Source organism: Lissotriton vulgaris, chromosome 1_1 (assembly GCF_964263255.1).
Source record: "Lissotriton vulgaris chromosome 1_1, aLisVul1.2, whole genome shotgun sequence".
Lineage (NCBI taxonomy): Eukaryota > Metazoa > Chordata > Amphibia > Caudata > Salamandridae > Lissotriton > Lissotriton vulgaris.
In genome coordinates, this window is record NC_141685.1 from 257,146,359 (window position 1) to 257,157,415 (window position 11,057).

Genomic DNA, 11,057 nt, shown 5'->3' on the forward strand with positions numbered 1-11,057 from the left:
TGATACTACTGCTACTAGAGATCCCAGGTATGTTTGAGAAACTCTCCGTGACCGAGGGCTGGCGCATCGCGCTTTCTTTTGTTTTTGTTTTACTGACATTTCCTGACTCCTTTACTAGAGCCGTGTTGTCTGAGCCCGTTTTTTTAACAGTAAGTTTCTTAGCGCTGGCTACACTCTTCTGGGCAGCAGTAGTTGATAAAGTCTTCGCATCCATCCTGCTTTTATCCTTAGATGTTTGCCCTTTGGTAACCTCCGTCTCTGGAAGCTTTCCACTTTTAAAGTCCTTGCCATCCTTGCCGTCTCTGTTGTCCTTGACCTCGTTGACACGCTGCAGCCGAGGCGGCATTCTAAACCAGGATCTTAAAATCAGCCTGGTAGTCTCCAACAATTTCTTCAAAATAAACCAAACGGCTTGTTTTGCTGAGCTCTGTTCTCTGTAGGAAAATGTACTCTCTCTGGCGTAGATGTCACTCTGACACGGCACACAGTATCCAAAACCAGCGCTCTTCAAACCAGGCTCCAACATTGAACCATCAATTACGGGCAGTAGGGAGGAGTGAAAGGTGCGACTCACTCACTGCATCCCTCAGCGGCCATCTTGCCCCTCCCCGTGAATACATTTCATTGATGCATTTAAAGGGTTAACACATGTGAATAAAGTTACAACATGCAGTGAATATAATGTAAGTGCAGTATATAATTAAACCTCTGTGATGTGTAAGGGTGGAGCCAAATGACGCTGCTCCACCACACAAGTAATCCTTTCCAGCTGTAGATCACCTGGTTCCATGGTGTAATGGTTAGCACTCTGGACTTTGAATCCAGCGATCCGAGTTCAAATCTCGGTGGAACCTTTCCCTTTTGGGAGTGGTGACATTCATTTAGTTTTTCATAGTTTCAATAGACAACTTTTGCTGTTATATTGCTTCTTTGCTTTTTTATTTCACAGTTTCATGCTGAATTATCATTGCTTACTCTTTTTCCATTTTAGCTTCCACTTAGTTTTTGTATTTGGCCTTGCCTTGCTGCATGAAAAAGTATCCTTTTTAGAGAGCCCTCGATCCTGTGCACCACCCGTCATGCTGGCAAACCTCAGCAAAGTTTAACATAAAGGAGGTGAAGAAAAGGGACACAAATTAATTGAAAAAAGAAATACAAATAAATGTGAAGTGATTGAAAAAATAGCAAAATGTCACTAAAGTAGAGTTATGGCTTCCAAAATCAGTGGATTTAAAACTTCAGTGTATCCGAAGACATTCCTCCTATAGATGTCTTCATCTTTAAGCTGATTAATAATGCACACTTATATATAAATCACTAGTTTCTACAGTGAATACATTTCATTGATGCATTTAAATGGTTCACACATGTGAATAAAGTCAAGGCACACAGTGAATATAATGTAAGTGCAGTATATAATTACATCTGTATGATCTGTAAGGGTGGAGCCATATTACGCTGCTCTACCACATTAATCATTCTTTCACACTTTAAAACAGCTGGTTCCACGGTGTAATGGTTAGCACTCTGGACTTTGAATCCAGCGATCCGAGTTCAAATCTCGGTGGAACCTCTCCCTTTTGGAAGTGGTGACATTCATTTAGTTTTTTATAGTTTCAAGTCCTCGCGGCTTCAATATCCCGGTGGCCCCTCGGGGTTTCCGATACATGGGCATTTTTGTCACTCCTGACCCGACCTCTTTTCGAACACAACTTACTCGGACCTCTCCAGTGCTTCAAATCCGACGTTGTGCATTGGCGCTCTCTCCCTCTCACTATTCTTGGACGTGCGTCCCTGTTCAAAATGTTAGCACTCCCGCGCTTTCTCTATGCCCTACAGAATACCCCTATCCCGTTCCCAGATTAGTATTTTCCCTAATTGACAGGGTATTGCGGGGACTGCTATGGGAGGGCCGTACGCCGCGCATCGCAATGAACAAGGTCACCATGGGCTCGTATGATGGGGGCATCGGTTTACCGGATCTCAGACTATATCACCAGGCGTCCCAGTTGGTAGTAGTCAATCGCTGGGTGTTTGAGCTTCATGATGAACCCAATTTCCGCACGGATCATTGGCTCCTGGGACGGGGCGGTTACAACAGAGCACTCTACGCCAACCCCCACAAGCTTAACTTAACAGGCCCCACGGTGCGCACGGTCGAGCTTTGGCATGAAGTTACCAGAAAATTAGGATGCCGCGGGTGCCTGACGAAGGCGCAAGTCCAGGGTTTTACAAGTGGGATTTAATCGGTATTTCTACGGTTAGGGACATCTGGGTCATGGGGAGATTAGCATCATTTCTGGAGCTCCAAGCAAATATCAGCTGACTCCATCGGAGACGTTCAGGTACCTGTAGATTCATATTGCAGTGTCCTCCCCCTGCCAAGGGATAGTCGTCTCCCCGACTCATCCCCTTTGGAAGACCGCCTGTAGTTTGATCCCATGGACTGTAAGGCCATCTCACTCACCTACAAGAAGTAGGTCAACAATCGCCCCGACCCAATGTTGAAACTTGGAGAGGGGTGGGAGAGAGATTTGGGAGAGATCGAGGATTTCATTTGCCGGGACGCTCTAGCTTTACCACGAGAAATAGCTATCCCCATCCACATGCGACCTCTCCAACTCAAGATCCTCCACCGAGCATATTTTGATGCAAAACTCCTGTTCAGGCTTGGCAGACGCCCCAATCCACTCTGTCTCCGGCATTGCAATCAGGAGGATACTTTTCTTCACATTTTATGGGACTGCCCACATATTCAGGTCTACTGGGTGACAATCGCTTGTTAACTTGAGAGGGTGGGAGGCAAATCGCTGGAGTTATCTTCCCAACTCTGCTTACTTAATATTTGGGGGCGTCCGATCTCACACATGCTGAACTGACATGGGCCTCCATGGGCTTCATTATAGCCAAGCGGAATATCGCACAACACTGGGGGTTGGCGACAGTCCCGTACCTGGTTGACTGTGCAAAAATCATGGATACCGCCATGGTGGCTGAAAATCCGTATTCAAAGGATGAGGTTGCCCCAAGAAATGGGACCAGAAGTGGAGGAAATTAAATAAGTACAGAGGGGACATCTGCATCTCCCCACCAGAGGAATTCCGGAGAGAGAGAGACGAACGCTGGTGGCCCAGTTGATGGCGGAGGTGCTGGCTTCTCCCCCTTCGGAGTGGCGTTCTTGATCTCTCCATTCCCCGCACCCTGTTGCTATTTGTTTATCTTTTATGCACACTCTGGTCTCTTAATATTGCCTGGGAAATGTATAATGAGTATTGCTCTTCGTGACCCCCACTCCATCACGGGGTGAACGGCACTAGGATAATGCATGTATGTACTGGAGGGGGTATTTCTTACAGTGACTTTCCCCTGTATGTAGCGGACGTTGGTTGGTGTTAAAATGCAATAAAAAGTTTTAAAAAAAGAAAACTTCAGTGTATCCAAAGACATTCTTCCTATAGATGTCTTCATCTTTAAACTGAATAAAAATGCACACGCGTATATAAATCACTAGTTTCTACAGTCAATACATTTCATTGATGCATTTAAAGGGTTAACACATGTGAATAAAGTTACAGCATGCAGTGAATATAATGTAAGTGCAGTATATAATTAAACCTCTGCGATGTGTAAGTGTGGAGCCAAATGACGCTGCTCCACCACACAAGTAATCCTTTCCAGCTGTAGATCACCTGGTTCCATGGTGTAATGGTTAGCACTCTGGACTTTGAATCCAGCGATCCGAGTTCAAATCTCGGTGGAACCTTTCACTTTTGGGAGTGGTGACATTCATTTAGTTTTTCATAGTTTCAATAGACAACTTTTGCTGTTATATTGCTTCTTTGCTTTTTTATTTCACAGTTTCATGATGAATTATCATTGCTTACTCTTTTTCCATTTTAGCTTCCACTTAGTTTTTGTATTTGGCCTTGCCTTGCTGCATGAAAAAGTATCCTTTTTAGAGAGCCCTCGATCCTGTGCACCACCCGTCATGCTGGCAAACCTCAGCAAAGTTTAACATAAAGGAGGTGAAGAAAAGGGACACAAATTAATTGAAAAAAGAAATACAAATAAATGTGAAGTGATTGAAAAAATAGCAAAATGTCACTAAAGTAGAGTTATGGCTTCCGAAATCAGTGGATTTAAAACTTCAGTGTATCCGAAGACATTCGTCCTATAGATGTCTTCATCTTTAAGCTGATTAATAATGCACACGTATATATAAATCACTAGTTTCTACAGTGAATACATTTCATTGATGCATTTAAATGGTTCACACACGTGAATAAAGTCAAGGCACACAGTGAATATAATGTAAGTGCAGTATATAATTACATCTGTATGATCTGTAAGGGTGGAGCCATATTACACTGCTCTACCACATTACTCATTCTTTCACACTTTAAAACAGCTGGTTCCATGGTGTAATGGTTAGCACTCTGGACTTTGAATCCAGCGATCCGAGTTCAAATCTCGGTGGAACCTTTCCCTTTTGGAAGTGGTGACATTTATTTAGTTTTTTATAGTTTCAAGGGACAACTTTTTGATTTTACCTGAATATATGGAGGTGAGTTTTGCATAATGAAATGTATCACTTAATAAGGTTAAACATACTTTTGTTGTTTCAAAGACAGTCGTCCCGTATCCCTTCGCATGTGGTTAGTGGTATATTGCTGCTTTGCTTTTCTTATTTGACAGTTTCATGCTGAATTGTTAATGCTCTACTCTTTTTCCATTTTAGCTCCCACTTAGAGGCATATTAGCAAGGGCTGGCGATATAATTAACACTGCTTTAGCGTCTGTTTTCGGGCGATAAGGGGCGATAATTATATCGCAATATCATCAAGGAAACGCTAGCACGGGTTTCTTTGATGTAGAGCTCGTTTTTTCACAGCCTCGCCTCGCATATGAGATGCAAAGAAGGCGTGGCTGTGAAAACAACACATGAAAATATCACAAAGGCTGCTTCACGATATTAATAAGGTGGTGCAGCGGTAAAAAAAATCGCGCTACCTTGGCATTAACGCTAGAATTTAACGTCCGTTACATTCCAGACTAAGGCATACTAATAATGGTAGGTGGATTATGCTGATACGACCACAGGTTAGTATCAGCAATGTTATTGCTGTTTTCCATGGAACATCGCTGGAAAACCAGCAATGTTCCATGGTAAACTTCGATATCGCTGAAATATTCTCGCCATAGCGCTATGCATAGTAAATATAGCGTTATCATGGAGATAATTGTCAGCGATAGCTGGCGATAATATTTCTTTGGCTATGTGGGGCCAGCGATAATTGTCGCTGGCCCTTGTTAATATGATCCTTAGGGGCATATTAGCAAGGGCGGGAGATATATTTATCGCAGCTTTAGCGTCTGTTTTCGGGCGATAGGCGGTGATAATTATATTGCAATATCATCAAGGACACGCTAGCACGTGTTTCTTGGATGTAGAGCTCGTTTTTTCACAGTCTCGCCTCGCATCGCTAATGAGATGCAAAGAAGGCGTGGCTGTGAAAACAACACATGAAAATATCGCTAAGGCAGCTTCGCGATATAAACAAGGAGGTGCAACGATAAAAAATATCGTGCTACCTCAGCCTTAACACTGAAATTTAACGTCTGTTAAATTCCAGACTAAGGCATACTAATAATGGTAGATGGATTATGCTGTTACGACCACAGGATCGTATCAGCAATGTTATCGCTGTTTTCCATGGAACATTGCTGGAAAACCAGCGATGTTCCATGGTAAACACCGTTATCGCTGAAATATTATCGCAATAGCGCTATGCATTGTAAATATAGCGTTATCATGGCGATAATTGTCAGCGATAATATTTCTATCGCTATGTGGGGCCAGAGATAATTGTCGCTGGCCCTTGATAATATGCCCCTTAGGGGCATATTAGCAAGGGCTTGCGATATAATTATCGACGCTTTAGCGTCCGTTTTCGGGTGATAATTATATGGCAATATCATCAAGGACACGCTAGCGCGTGTTTTCTTTGATGTAGAGCCTGTTTTTTTACAGCCTCGCATCACTAATGAGATGCAAAGAAGGCGTGACTGTGAAAACAACACATGAAAATATTGCGAAGGCAGCTTAGCAAAATTCATAAGGAGGTACAACGATAAAAAAAAAAATCGCTCTACCTTGGCCTTAACACAGGAATTTAACGTCTGTTAAATTCCAGACTAAGGCACACTAATAATGGTAGGTAGATTATGCTGATACGACCACAGGGTCGTATCAGCAATGTTATCGCTGTTTTCCATGGAACATCGCTGGAAAACCAGCGATGTTTCATGGTAAACACCGCTATCGCTGAAATAGTATCACCATAGCGGTATGCATTGTGAATATAGCGTTATCATGGCGATAATTTTCAGCGATAGCCGGCGATAATATTTCTATGGCTATGTGGGGCCAGCGATAATTATCTCTAGCCCTTGTTAATATGCTCCTTAATTTAGACATCCATGCCTTACTGCGTGACAAAATATCCTTTTTTAGACAGCCCTCGATCCTTTACACCTCCAATCATGCCGGAAAACCTCAGCAAAGTTTAACATAAAGGAGGACAAGAAAAGGGACATGAATTAATTGAAAAAATAAATAGACATAAATGTGAAGTGATTGCAAAAATAGCAAAATGTCACTAAAGTAGAGTTATGGCTTCCAAAATCAGTGGATTAAAACTCCAATGTATCCAAAGAAGTTCCTCTCAAAAACTGAAGAGGTCCGCAAGGCAGCTTCCACTGTGACGGAATTACCTTCTGAAATATTTACAGCTTTCAGGAGATTCGCTGCAAATATAAGAACAATGAAAGGCGCTGCATTTATAATTAAAGTGCTCGCCCTTCATACCAGGTGTGGCATTTTGCATCTTGTGCGTGAGTGCTCTGCCTGACCAATAAATGCGTGGCTCTCACTCGCAATGAGCGAGACTCGAGCTCACTAGATACACACATTTAAGAATCTGGAGCCTTTTAGATACTAGGGTGTTTAGCATTCTTTGGCCCATTCTTGCCACAGGTAAGTTGAAAATTCAAGTCTCAGTGTCATTTGAACAATTCAGGAATGGCTGGAATTTACTCTCACAAGAGGCATCTGCAGAGAGCAACGAAGAGTAATTTATGGGTCTGCTAATTTTTCACCTTGTATGTAGCCTCGTTTTCATTTATGAAAGATAAGTATGGATTGGATACTCATGAATTTTTAAGTACCTTCAGGTACGCAGCTACCTAACTCAGCTTCTTCATACTGTTCCAGCTGCGTTATCTAGAAGTTCAGTGATGGACTTGATCTTAAGGAGGGCTCACATTGGTGATCTGTACCAAAATGTAATACTGGCCCTTCCGGACGACCTTGCTGTACAGAACGCAAAATTAGAAGCTAAGTTAGGAAAGGGTGGTTTGGATATTGCTTATGCATTAGAGCTCTCCAATTCTTTGTTAATTTCTGGGAACTTACGCTCTCAAAGCTATATGGCCCAATTTGATTTGTATTTTACTACCGCTAAAATATCAAAATGGGGAGGTGTCACCGTCCATGGATGTCCGCGATGTGGTTTTGTGTCAGCTAATGATACACATATGTTTTTTTCATGTGCTAAGCTAGATTCGTTCTTACAAGATGTACAATCATTTATTAATATATCTCTTAAATTACCGGTGGTATTACCTGCAGAATTGGTTATCATGGGCTGTGAGTCAGATATGTCTGCGTCTAGGTCCTCCTATGAGGTAGCGCTTCTGTGTATTTTTATGTCGTTAACTCGACTATGCATAACCTCGGAATGGATTAACCCGGTCCCGCCTACTTTTCTAAATTGGAAGGCAAGGATATTAGCCCTTTACAATTTAGAATCAGCAGTGTTTTTGAGAGGGGGTAGGAGGCGGCGCGACAAAGGCTTGAAAATTTGGGGGCCATTTAGGCCTTGGCTGAATAATTAACTGTCTGTTGTCCCATTATTGCAATTTGGTTTCTGCCACCTGTATATACATATTTGCTAGTTTAATGCATACTTATTTTTCTTAATGCATTTTCTTCTTATTTCTTTTATATTCTGTTTTATGCATTCTGATTTTTGTGCTCACAATGATTTGTAATTGGATTTTATTATGTTTGCCTGGATTTACTCACCGGCTATTGTATTTTCTTTGAGTATCTTCAAGCTGACCAATAAAAATATATATTTTTTTTAAGTATGTAAATAGTTAAAAGCAGCTGTTGGACAGGGTCCTTAACTTTCTGAACAGTTGCACAAACACTCATTTATTTAGTCTTTGTTAAGTGAGACAAATCACAGACTGTCATCTCAGAGCGTTTGGGTAGGGGTCATGAGTGCAAAAGGAGATAGATAAAGTCTAGGCCTTGGTGGTGTTCGAAGAGTTTTACTCTGCAGAACTTTGTGAAGTACAGGAAAAAACTCTGCTGTGCTACGTGGAGTTCCGTCAGCGGCGTAGTCTGTTAAGTCGCACTGCTCGCACTGATTTTTAGCACCAGTAGTTAGTCCTGCGCTTTAAAATTAGCATGAAAGGAACTATGGATCGTGCCAGAGGCCGCTGCTGCTTTCTACCACTCGAGTAGACATACTACTCAAGTGCAAGCTTCCTCAATGCAAGAGTCCGATTTCTCAGCGAGGGCGGTCACGACCTGCTGCGATCGCCCTCGTTGAGAAATCTCGGCAGCAGGTGGTCTAGCACGTGATATATTCTTGTGAGCGGTCGCCAACTTAATGTTGGTGAGTGGCTCCTGAGAAAAAACTCCACTCTGCGTTACTTCGCAGAGTTTTTCGGAACTCCGCACGGAGTTCAGAGTGGCCAAAACTCTGCAAACTCCACCAGCGGAGGAGAATTCTTCACCCACCCCATATAAAGTCCATTCAAATGGCTTATACAACATGTCAGAAGCAATCAGAGTCTGTCTAACAATGGGGAATCCTTTAAGTGTGAAGTCCAGGTGGTAGCCCCTGGCAAGTAACCGGTGAGGTGTTTAAAATGCAACTGATGTTGTGCTGAGTATGAAGCTTGGAATTAGGCCTGCCCAGAGCCAGGAGTTTCCAGACAGGATGTGACACACATATGTGTGTTTTAGGCCTCTTCTGCTCTTCAGGAAGTTTTTCTAACCTCAACAGAAGCGTGTTCAAGAGGGTGTTGTGTTTAGCAATAACTTATGATTGGAGAGATGAGGGGTACAAGCTAGAAATAACTTATGAGGGGTTTGCACTGTGTTTAGCAATAACTTATGATTGGAATAACTTATGATTGGAGAGATGAGGGGCACTTTTGCCCGGTGACAGTGAGAATCAGAGGAGGCGGTCATGGGGTGTGGGGGGTGAAAAAAATGATTGTTGCACCTGACGCCACCAGCGCTAAAGCCAGCCCTGCCATGAACAGAACTGTGGAGTGTTGTACCAAAGCTATACCATGAGCATGCCAAGGAATGTGTGATATGCATCAATCCTGTGCTGTGTGACAACAGCCACGTGATGCACTGGCTAGCAGAGATTGGTACCAGTTACTGGCTATGGGCATGATTCTTTTGGAGGAAAAAGGGTGATACTGTAGTAGGGGGGGCATGACCCAAGATTGCTAGGAAAAGTGCAGGGTAAGTTAAAAGGTGGTTCCTCACTGTGTAGAAATGTAAGTGGATAGGCCTGTGATCTTCAACCAACAAGCTAAGAAGGTTGATCACATTCACCAAATTCATCAAAAAGTTCGAATTTTACTCGCAAAGTGTACTTTTTGTGATTTGATGTAAATCCGTGCAGCAGTTTGAGAAACCAGCGTTTAAAATGGGCTCTGGTTGAGCATAAAGGGGTTAAAAAGTTAGATATATCTGGACTACTGATGTCTAAATATGCTCTGATTTGCCAACTTTGGGGCATATTACCAAAGCTGGCGATATGATTCTCGCCGCTTTAGCGTCCGTTTTCCGGCCTTAACGCTGGAATTTAACGTCTGTTAAATTCCAGACTAAGGCATACTAATAATGGTAGGTGGATTATGCTGATACGACCACAGGGTCACATCAGCAATGTTATCGCTGTTTTCCAAGGAACATTCTGGAAAACCAGTGATGTTCCATCACAAACACCACTATCGCTGAAATATTATCGCCATAGCGCTATGCATTGTAAATATAGTGTTATCATGACGATAATTTTCAGCGATAGCCGGCGATAATATTTCTATCGCTATGTTGGGCCAGCGATAATTACCGCTGGCCCTTGTTAATATGCCCCTATAAGGGGACGAGTCAATCCTGATTGGTTGACCACAACATTTTAAAATGGTAATATTTTGGTAGAAAAGATACATACATTCACCGAAACAAAGTTAAATAGATGTGATGGTTAGACTAGGTGCAAAGATCTTAACGCATGTTTTAAAAAATAAACACTGAAGAAATACTGCTTAAAGTGATGTTTAAGCTAGGAGTTGGAATGAGACACAAGCTAACGTTAAAAAAAAAAAATCGACTGAAATTCTCCAATTACAGTTTAGTGACCTGCTTATGGTTTTGAGAGAGTTATACATAAGGCATAAAGGATTGGTCAATGGTTTTGTGAGAATTCACCCTAAGTGTATTTTTAAAATAACATGTTACTTGGTTTACATAGATCAACCATAAAAACTCAAAAGTGGCTAACCACATTCAATGCATTGGTAATATAAAACAAGGGATGCAACCTTTTCCTGATTGCGCATTTAAAAATCTCGAGATTTTGTCAACATGAAGTACTTGTTCTGGAGCAAAGCACTCTAGATACACAGGCATAGGTGACTTTAGTACTGCACATCTTAACGTTGAATATGTTATGGATTCAGTCAGTTTTAGAGCGTGCTTATGGTGTTGGTCTTATAAACATATCACAGGTTATGCCCAACATATACGAGCTAACAACAAGTGTGACTCACAACTTTTCCCTTGATCCATTTGCACAGGAAGTGCCGTCACTGCATTTACCATAAGTACAGGAAGTGACATCACAAATTTCCTGCCAAAAGCATCTTTAAAAGAAGAAGTCTAGGAAGAGAACTTCAGTTTG

At 42.1% G+C, this 11,057-nt stretch overlaps 3 non-coding genes across 3 annotated transcripts; all 3 read left to right on the forward strand.

Annotated features, from left to right (window-relative positions):
- Positions 1 to 782: 782 nt before the first annotated feature.
- TRNAQ-UUG (transfer RNA glutamine (anticodon UUG)) lies at positions 783 to 854 on the forward strand. The gene has a single exon. It is a non-coding gene; the product is annotated as a tRNA-Gln (tRNA).
- Positions 855 to 3,691: 2,837 nt separating this feature from the next.
- Positions 3,692 to 3,763, forward strand: TRNAQ-UUG (transfer RNA glutamine (anticodon UUG)). Its single transcript has one exon. It is a non-coding gene; the product is annotated as a tRNA-Gln (tRNA).
- Positions 3,764 to 4,410: 647 nt separating this feature from the next.
- Positions 4,411 to 4,482, forward strand: TRNAQ-UUG (transfer RNA glutamine (anticodon UUG)). The gene has a single exon. It is a non-coding gene; the product is annotated as a tRNA-Gln (tRNA).
- Positions 4,483 to 11,057: the final 6,575 nt, after the last annotated feature.